Source organism: Parasteatoda tepidariorum, chromosome 7, assembly GCF_043381705.1.
Source record: "Parasteatoda tepidariorum isolate YZ-2023 chromosome 7, CAS_Ptep_4.0, whole genome shotgun sequence".
Classification (NCBI taxonomy): Eukaryota; Metazoa; Arthropoda; class Arachnida; order Araneae; family Theridiidae; genus Parasteatoda; species Parasteatoda tepidariorum.
In genome coordinates, this window is record NC_092210.1 from 74,416,434 (window position 1) to 74,427,104 (window position 10,671).

Sequence of the window (10,671 nt, forward strand, 5' to 3'; positions counted from 1 at the left end):
GCTTATATTTATTATATGCTTATGTATTTTGCTGCAACCGGGATATGTTTTCGTTTTGAGAGCCTGACAATCTCGATGCATAATTAGTTTGTTTATTTACTACTTGACTCATGCTTTGTATTAAGTAAGAAATTTGTAAAATAATCTTTACATAAGAATACTGAATGTGTCACTTAAGAAAATTGAGCCTTACTCGAAATAAAATGGGAAGAACAGTTGCTAATGTAAACAAATGCTACCTTTCAACGACCAATCAGGATTGATATACCCGAACTACGTCACTTGTAGTTATCCCATTAGCTTAAAAGGCTTGTTAAAAGTGATTAAAAAGATGTGTAATAATCATATTTATTTCTAGCATAATACGATAAATAAAAATATCCTAAAGTGACAATTAAAAGGCAGATTGGGAAGTTGCATTTTCATCAAAAACTTCTGTTATAATTTTTTTTCTGAATGCTTTATACCGATGAGTAAAGTTTTTTCAATGTTTCACTTACCTCCACTTACCATTTTATACAACCATTTTATATCCCTTCGAATTCTACATTTGTTCCATCATCATTCTTTCCAAGATTCTTCTGCATGCTGGACAATGCTCTTGTTCGCTCAGTAAATAGTACGTGGAATGTCATTGCTAAACTTTCCAAACGATGTTTTCCGTTAGTATTTACTTTGTTTTCATTAAAACGGCTCCTCGGAACGCCATTTTAAGACTTTTCTTCTTTTTTTTCATTCTGAAAAAAGCTAAATAAATAAAAAACTTAAATTCAATTTTTCAAATAAAAAATCAAAATAGTTAGTAAGAAAAAGTACTTCATTGTAATAGCTTAGATTCATCTCCTAATTTTTTTTCAATTTTATAATTTTTGCAATATGCCTGGATGAAAGGGAAAGAAATCGTAACTTTTGCAGATAGAATTTTATAATTGTTTCTAACTCATCATTTCATGCATGAAATAAGTGCGCTAAGAATAAGCGCAAGAATAAGTGCGCTAAGAAATAGTATTTTTTACATAATTAAGTAATTATTAGACTATTGTTATTGCTTGATATCAAACATTCTGCACTTTTAGCACTTTATACCCCACTTTTTATGCCTGAGTTCCAAGTTTAACGAAAATCCTTTTGTTAATTCACGAATAAAGAAGAATATGTAAAAACATAGTGTTAATAATTTTAATAAATCGCATTTTGAAAGCATTATTTTTTTCTTGAATAATCTACTGATTTCTTTAGTAAAAACAAACTTAAAATTTAGAAAATTGTGTACGAATTAAAATATTTTAGAAATATAGTAATATATAAATATTTTCTTTCATAAAATTGAAATATTATTTTAAAAATGATAGGAAAGAAAATACTCTGAACCAAATTGTCATCAGTGATTGCGGCAAAAATAATAATCATTTAATTTCTATTTTGGAACATTTTAATTATTTGAAAGGTGTGCGTAAGTAGTTAACACACTACCAAAACTAATTATTGCGTTTTCAGTAATAAAAGCACCAATAACGTTTTTGTATAAATTTTATTAATGTAACTTTCAGCTTTGAGACTAATATTTAATAATTTTATCAATGAAAAATAATTTTACCTTTTTATTTCACTATAATTCAGTTTGTAATACTGAGCTCAAATGACTGCGATTGATTTGATATTTCGAAACCCTTAAGTAATTAATAATGTTATTTGACACAGTAAAATGTGATTGTTTTCTCAAAAATTGTTTTTTAATGTATAATTTCACTCATTTAAAAGTTAAATATTATGAGAATTGTAACCAAATATCATATTTTAATATTAAGTAATGCAATACTCAAAAGATGATTCAAGTATATTACATATTATTATAAATAATAAGCATATTATTGAATAGCAAAGACACTATTTTTAATTTTCTAGCTACTATCTGAATCATTGGACTCTAAACATGCAGTTTTGGAAATGCATCTACTTTCAAGAAAAATGTTTGCCGTTTTAAGTTTGAATAAATTTTATTTAATTTTAAACAATAACTATCAATAAATTAATTAAAATTAATCCGGTTGTCACTTACAGTGTTTATTTGATATTAAAAAAAAAACATTTTGGTGTAAAAATACAACTCCCAATTAAAAAGACCATCGAATCTACTACATCCAATTACTGGTGAAATTTTTCGTGACTAATGTACCATTTTGGCGTAAGAATACAGCAAAACTTACGAAATATTAACTGAGTTTACGATTAATATTTTTTACCTGTCTTGATGAATAAGCTTATAAGGCATGTATCTTTCAGCTGCTGCTAACTTCTAGATCGGTAATTGTTTTAATATAATTGACTATTTGGGAGACATAAAAAAGAACATTTTCTTAATTTATATACAAACTTCACCATTTTAAGCAGCCATCGAGATGAAAACATTTAGTTTGTTTATTTAGATCGATTAAGGGAAAGATATAATTTGAATTACGATATTAGAGTGAAATTTATGGTCTCTTGAGTTTTTTTTTTTTTTTTTTTTACATCCATCGTTGAACAGCCGACCCAATTTTTGTGTTTACGACTATTAATGTTCAACTACGTAGCCTTGTAATTTTGATTCCAATCCAGAAGACAAAGGAACTCAAGTATTGGGAGAAATCAAAGTATCAAGAAATCAAGTAATGGGAGAAATTTGCCTTCGTGGAGGACTTTTTGATGGAACTCACCAGCATTTGCGTTACATGGAGAGGAAGACCACGAGAACCTCCCACGGTTAGCTTGACGCTCTAACCCATGACCTGTTTACCACTGAGGATATTTCACGTCATCACTGTGATCGGTGCAAGCCGGATGCGAAATTCGTATCGACCAGCCATGGCCGGGATCGAGACCCGGTTCACCTCATTGGAAGGCGAACGCTCTATCCCCTGAGTCATCACGGCTCGGTCTCTTGAGTTTGTAAATATTTCAGAAAACTTAGAATAAATAATTAAATACAATATTTAAAACACATCTTTTTAAGGACGAAGTTAAAATAATAACCAGCTCAAACACAAATTTCAAGCAGAAGTTCTGAACATGAATAAAAATAGTCGTGAGTAACATCGCGTGACATATTTATTCAAAAAAAAAAATATTAACCGAATTCCCCATTTTCATACGGAAAAAAAGTAAATAAAAGGGTTAATCATTGAGAAATTGTGCATAAAACTACACTAAGAAAAAAGGTATGGTCAAAACTACCAGTATATTGTAAAATTTCAGTGTTTCTGGTCCTATGGGAAGTCCGAAAAACTTGTTCATTTTTACCATATCACTTTGGTAATGATTTGCGTAAAATTAAGAATTAAATATGGTTTTATAACATGAGATAAAATTTAATAGGCGTGGTAAAAGTTGATAATTTTATCATAATACTAATAAATAAAAATTTACTTTTCAGTTTTGTATTTTCTTCTAAATGTGTGGTAATAAGAACTATTATTTTAATAACAGCCGGTCAAGTGGCTGAGAGGTCAGCGTGCTTGACTGAGAAGCTAATTGTACCGAGTTCGAATCCCGCTCAGGGCATGGATGTTTCTATCTGTGTGTTGTCCTCTGATGTGTAAATGTGGCCCATTATATGTACGTGTATTCGTGGCAGTGTGACATACTTAATGTTGCTTACTTCTCCGTAACTTAGGTTCACGCGTACCCACTAGGAACTTTAAATAGCTACACTTCCGGCATTTTCAGAGGCAAAAAACGTGAGTTCAGTGACTGCCACTTAAAAAAATAATAATAATGCTTCTTAAAACAAGAATTTCCATATTGTTCGTTTTATTAACCATAATTATGTTTTTTTTAGCTAGAAATGTCAGCAAGGTAATTTTAACAGATTTTTATCTCCGTGTGAAAAATTCTTCGTCTGTATACCGACGCATTTTTAAAAAAATCATTATTAAGTTACAGAAAATATATGAACAATATTAGCAAAATTGTTATTATTAATGCAAAACATAAACATTTATGAATAAAAAATAAATAATAAAAAACACATCCCATTCATGTAGCTGAAAAAGCTCGTTTACAGTAATACCTGTTCGTCACACCATTTATTTGAATCCCGAAAAAGAGCGTGAGAAAGCAACTGTGAAGAAAAAATATTTTCTTTAAAAAAAAAAGACTTTATCAATAAAGCCGTGCCTCTTGAAAGTTTCATTTGAACCATTTTCACGAAGACCATTATCGGTATACATGCTCAAGAACCAAATGCCATACTATTCAAACGATTGCTAGAATTAGGAGGAAAAAAACTATACTTGGACATTGAAAAGCACAATCCTTTTCCCTTTATGTGAAAAGGAAGAAGATTTAAAGGTTTTCAAATGGTTTTCAATCTTAAATGGTGGAACATGGAAGCGATGGCTAGCCGCCGTTGAACGGAATTTGAACAAGAATATTTTGCAACGAACACAGACCATTTGGTTCTGAAGACAGAACTTTGATAATGTTTCGCTTGATCAACATTTTTATAATTTAGATCAACATTGTGAGGATTTTTGACTAATGATGAGAGGATTTACATCGAAATACACGGTTTTTAGAATATCTATTCCATAATATGCTAAGTAGCTTTGTGATACTTCACAGAATAATTATAAAAAGGAGTATATTTTACCTTCAAGATTACTACAAAAGAATTTATATTTAAAAGTTATGTTTCTTTTATTTAATTGTTATACATCGTTTAAAACAACTAATTTAATGATCAGCGTAACGTTTTTAAGTCTGTCAATGGTTGATTTAGAGTATCCATTCGTTAAAATGTCTCCTGCTTATAGGCCATGCTCCCCTATTCATAGACTTCTAAAAAATCTACAATGGAACTTTCAAGATTATCATGCACCTATGTGAATCTTAGTAATTGCTTTTAACTATACTCTTCAACATCCAGGCGATTATAAACATTAATAAAGAACTTGTTGCAAATGCTGCAAATATTAAAAATAATGTATTTATCTACAGGATGCCTGCTGAAATCCATAACTTCTCTTCCAACTTTCGAACGACTAGAGCTATGAAAATGAAGTAGTAAAGTAAATATACACCAAAATATGCGATCGCTATAATACCAATCAGCGCGATAATACCAATCATATCGCGATTAATGTTTTTACATAAAAGAGTGCCAGGTATGGGAGAAATTGCTTAGAAAGTTATATAGTATCATCGATTTATTACAAATAAGCAAACACCTCGTGGATATTAACCCCTTCCTTCTCGTTCACGTGAAAATGACGGGGTGAGGTTTCGCCCTCTATTTCTCGCTCCCGTGAAATTTTCAGGCTGGTATGTTCAGTAGTAACGCGCCAATAAGAATTAAATAATTCATTCTTTTGCCCAGATAACATTTTATTTCTCATCTTACGCACCAGATGGCAGTACCAGGATATTTTTAAGGTGATTGTAGACAGTTAGTTTATTTTAAACTAGATGTCAGCACTAATCAAATAAGTGTATTTGGCAAAATAGGCACTTTTATGACCGTTTTCTCNTTTTCTTGAAAATTAACCTATCGTTAAGGGGTTAACCCACTGACGTTCTGCGCGCAAAAAGTCGCACTTTATTCTGCAATCTTCTCTAAATAGCAAATCAAGTTTTTCTGTTATTAGATAGGATAATAGCGTATCGTGGGGAAACATTTACCCAATTTTCTTCCATTTTCTGAACCGTTAGTGAGTTATTAATACTAAAAAAGCGTGTAAAATGTGCATTTGGTAGTTCAGAATTTATCACATTGTGACATAACGAAACGATCTTGGGGTTAAAATAACTTTCAACACAAGATACCTTTATTTTCAATGCATATTAAGATAGGCCTTTATGTTGCATACAAAGTTATATGCTTTAAGTATATTATTGCATATTAATATACTTAATATACAACGTATATTATAATACAATGAACAATAAGTTAAATATAAAGTGCGATAAGTAATAGTTGTTGCGATAAGTATACGATAAGTATATGTTGCGATAAGTAATAGTTGTTTTTCTTTACTGTTCATTTCGTCGCATCATAGTTTTCATAATTCCAAACAAATAAAGGAACATTTTAGGGACTGTTTTCTTAGTATTAATGTCAAGAAAGAGCTTAAATCAAATTTAATCGATCATGCTTTACAACTTTGCAATACTTTTCTATTTCATAAAATTTCAAACCATTTTCTAGATAAAAGCTTTAACAACGTAGTTCTACGGTTTCCGTAAGAAACGGTAAATGGTTTTATCTTGTATTATCTATAAATGTCTTTCTTACACCTAGACTAACAACTTCTAGACGAGTGAAGGCTTTTGCACGGGTTATTATAAACGAAAAATCCAATTCTTTTGTAGTCCGAACGTAGGGACATTTTTCTCATAGCCCCTGCGCAGCTTAGTAGTCCGATGGAAATGACATCTTTCTCATTTTTCCTCCACTGCGCAGTTCATGCTCTTTTCTTTAGACTACTAAAGTGATTTAAGCGAAGGCCTTTGCTATTCCAGAAACTGTTGCTTGTTCATCACGCTGATGCTAAAAGGTGCAGCTGTTTGAAAGGGGTTACAGACTTTAATGAAACCTCGTATAATAATCTGAAAACATTTATTTTGCTAAATTATCCCTCGAAATTAAAAACTGAATATGAGTTTTACAAAAATATCTGAAACAATTACCTCCTTGAAATTTATCATGTCTCGTAAAGACAAAGGTTTTCAGATTTTTCTCGAAATTGAAAGATAATACATCAAAATCTATCTGGTAAGATGCTCCAAGATGAACGACAATGTCTACCACAGTTTTATAATTACTTTTCTGGGTCTTCTTTAACCGTACTTCCTCCTCTTCTCTACTTTATCACTCAAATATTTGAAAACGACGTGACATATTGTATTTCAGAGTTAAAAGAAAAACACAATAAAATGGTCCCCTTATCTGTTGCGCACTTCGATAAATAAAAAGGAGTAAATAACAAAATCACTCTCCTTCTCTAACGCTTCCATTAACTCTACTTCAAAACATATTTTTCTCTACTCTATTCAATTCTTTCGTTCAGAAGAAAGTATTTCGCCTTTGCCGAAAGATTTTGATGAATGGAGTGAACAATGTTTATGCCCATCGCAAAATAGAAGAAGAATCGGATAAAAGTACGAGCGAGAAGAGTAGCAAGTGAACAACTCCACTCGGAGTTCACTGGGGCGAGATTAATATGCTCCCCGGCAAGAAAATATCAAGAACACGTGTTGGCATTCTCAACCACCAATCAACGTCGAGCAAATGACGTTTAGCTCTGTTTGAATAATGGCTCTCGTGTGGTGGAAAACTTTTATTCTAAATAAGAGACGATGCGGCTACTTGTTGCAAATGCGCTTTGAGACACAACATATCGCGATATAATTCAATTTCGTTCTTTTTTTTTATCAGCATTATTTTTCATTTAGGTTGAGAAACGACCTCATCCTATTTTAATTTTGACTACCAATGGTTACTTTCATATAATTAGATACTTTGTTATTACTTTTTTTAAAAAAAAAAAAAGGGAAGAACTTTTGTTTGCAACTAAAGACCGAAAATTAAAAAATTGTAATAAAGTTCTACAAAATTATAACGTAGAATGTGCTAACGTATATAAAAGTTGTCTTAAATATCTCAAAAAACATTAGGTTTATCAGCACTATCATTATTTATTATCAACATTATCAGCATTATTAACATTATCAGCATTATTTTTCATTTAGGTTCAGAAACGATCTCATCCTATTTTAATTTTGACTACCAATGGTTACTTTCATATAATTAGATAGTTTGTTATTACTTTTTTTTTAAAAAAAAAGGGGGGGGAGAACTTTTATTTGCAACAAAAGAACGAAAATTAAAAAATTGTAATAAAGTTCTGCAAAATTAAAAAGTAGAATATGCTAACGTATATAAAAGTTGTCTTAAATATCTCAAAAAACATTAGGTTTATCAGCATTATCATTATTTATTAACAATATCAGCATTATTAACATTATCAGCATTATTTTTCATTTAGGTTGAGAAACGAGCTCATCCTATTTTAATTTTGACTACCAATGGTTACTTTCATATAATTAGATACTTTGTTATTACTTTTTTTTGAAAAAAAAACGGAAGAACTTTTGTTTGCAACAAAAGAACAAAAATTAAAAAAAAAATTGTAATAAAGTTCTACAAAATTAAAAAGTATAATATGCTAACTTACATAAAAGTGGTCTTAACTAGCTCAAAAAACTTTTTTTTCTCATATATCCCGTATGAAGATATTCCGGTAATAAGGATCTGACTCAAGTAGTTAAATCTCCTAAAACTAGAAAAAGATCCTAAAACTAGAGAATTTCCAATACCCACCTGTGTTAACATCCGTCAATTCAGGCATTTACAGAGCAATTTTGTTGACCTCTCTTTCAGGGTCACCATATTCGGTGGGCCAACATCGCTCCCACAGTGAGGACAGATAGTACAGGGAAGAAAAGAACATCTATGCCTTGCCCGGGATTCGAACCCAGAACCTTTCTGATGCAAGGACAGTTCCCTGCCCCCTACACAAGTCGGTCGGCAAAACTAGAAAATAAATACTTTTGTACTCGCAAACAAAATGATAAGTACAAAGCAAACAAAAAAATTTAGCACTCTATAGTTTCAAAAATATTTTCAGACAGGTGGCTTGCTTAGTAAAATATACATTGTTGCGGAAACCTTTATCATGATGCGGCGTAGATAAGAAGAATATTGCACTTTTGTTTTGCTCCTCTACTGTGACGTAACAAGTGGTAGTATTAGAACATTTTGTTTTAAAAAGAGAATCAGCATAGAATAATTTAATAACATTACCAAAAAAGGAACCAAAGAGAAAGACATATCAAACTTTTAGAACTCAATGCTCAGAAATTCACTTTACGTTTTTCTGAATAACTGAGTCTCTGGATATAAACAGAGGCAGTGAAGATAATTCCTGGTTGAAATTTTCCTCCGGACTTTGCATACCAGAGTTAACATTGAAACATTCTCTGGATTTGGAGCACTTTGTCAACATGTGGAATTGCTCGGATGAATCTTTCCAAACGATCTTCATAGCTGCAGCTTAATCAAGATAACAGACTCAGCTTAATCAAGATAACTCTAGTTAATTTGGATTGAATCCAAATCCAGCTGACTTGCTTCATGTGGTTATTACCTTGTATTCACTGTTTACCAAACCGCTTGAAATATTATGCAGTTCAAAATTATTCTGAATAAAATAGATTGCGATCCTCTAAAAAGGATAAGAAACTTTTTTTTTAAAAGTTTCATATCTTTAGATCATCAGATATCTCGTTGTGATGTTCACTTCTAACACGGAACACATCAGTGAGATTGCCTTTAGCAAAAATATCCATGCAGCTCGTTGACTTTCACCTAAACTTTTTCAGCTCGTTAACTCACCTTTTAGGCCGAGATAGCCTAGTCAGTAGGGCACTGGGCCCATGTCCGAGAGTTCGTGGGTTCGAACCCCGCCGGCCGAAGACTCCCCGTGTAGTAAAGTGACTGATGCACGTTAAATCTGTCGAGTCGCAAAAGTCCTCCATGTTCCCATAACAAATCAATACTTCTGGGGTTACTGGAGTTCTCTGATTCAGGTCAAAATTACGATCTGCGGATGTATGAATGGGTCCGCCCTATAAACGGGTCTGACGTATGGTGTGGCAGAAGTAAAATTCTTGGCCATAGATGGCGCCACTAAAAAACAAGAACAATCGCACCCCCTCTGCCTAAACAGGCATACGTCAACAACAACAACTCACCTTTTTGCTAATCTCATTAAAATTTGCACAATAAACATATGCGTCCGTGTTGTGCCTGTGAAAAATGAAATCATCAGCACTAAACAAGCTATAAACATCTTCATCGTTCCCTCACTTATTATTAATACACCCTGGCAAGATTTCAAGATGGAGATCAAACAATTGCATTTTGTCCACTCGCATCTTTCAGTATTTCAAAAAGTAACCAGCAACTTTGCCTTTGCGATTACTTTACTACAAAAAAAACTATTACTGAATTATTTTTAGAGTAAAAGATTTAGCCCATTTATACCACATGTATTTTTTTAATTGAAGATAAAAGTAAAAAAAAAAAAGACACATTTTGTACAATTACTTTTTTTTTAATATGTCAAACAATTATCATCTCATTGCCTTAGCCAGTATTTTACTTGCTATTATAATTTTCCATAGTAAAATATCATAAAATTTGGTTCTACATACAAATAATTTTTTTAAACAATTCAAAAAAGCGATCAGTGTTTTTTTTTACTCACACTTTTCCAGAGTGTCGAAAAGTTATCACCTATTCGTCTTATTACCATACATGGCAGTACTTTTACTTTCGTTACTTGTACCGCCGGTACAAGTAAAAAGTACGTACTTTTACTTGTACTTCGTTACTTTTTAAATTTAGTACTTTTACTTGTACTTTCGTTACTTTTTCAGGGAAAAAGTACAAGTATTTGTAACGGAAATATCGAATGAAATCGTTACTTTTTTCTAAAACTCGGTAAGCTTTCTAAAAAAAAAAAGTAAAAAAATTACATTAAAAAAAATGCTTATGTTTTTTTAATTTATAAAATTAATGTGCAATATATATGCATTCACAGCTAATTTCCTCTGGATGTTTTCTTCGTG

At 31.5% G+C, this 10,671-nt stretch overlaps 1 long non-coding RNA gene across 1 annotated transcript in view; it reads right to left on the minus strand.

Annotated features, from left to right (window-relative positions):
- Nucleotides 1-524: 524 nt before the first annotated feature.
- The window catches only part of LOC139425964 (uncharacterized), a 27,852-nt gene continuing 17,705 nt past the window's right edge, over nucleotides 525-10,671 (minus strand). The window contains exon 3 of the long non-coding RNA XR_011637134.1: nucleotides 525-737. This is a non-coding gene — a long non-coding RNA (uncharacterized lncRNA). The remainder of the gene's footprint in view (nucleotides 738-10,671) is intronic.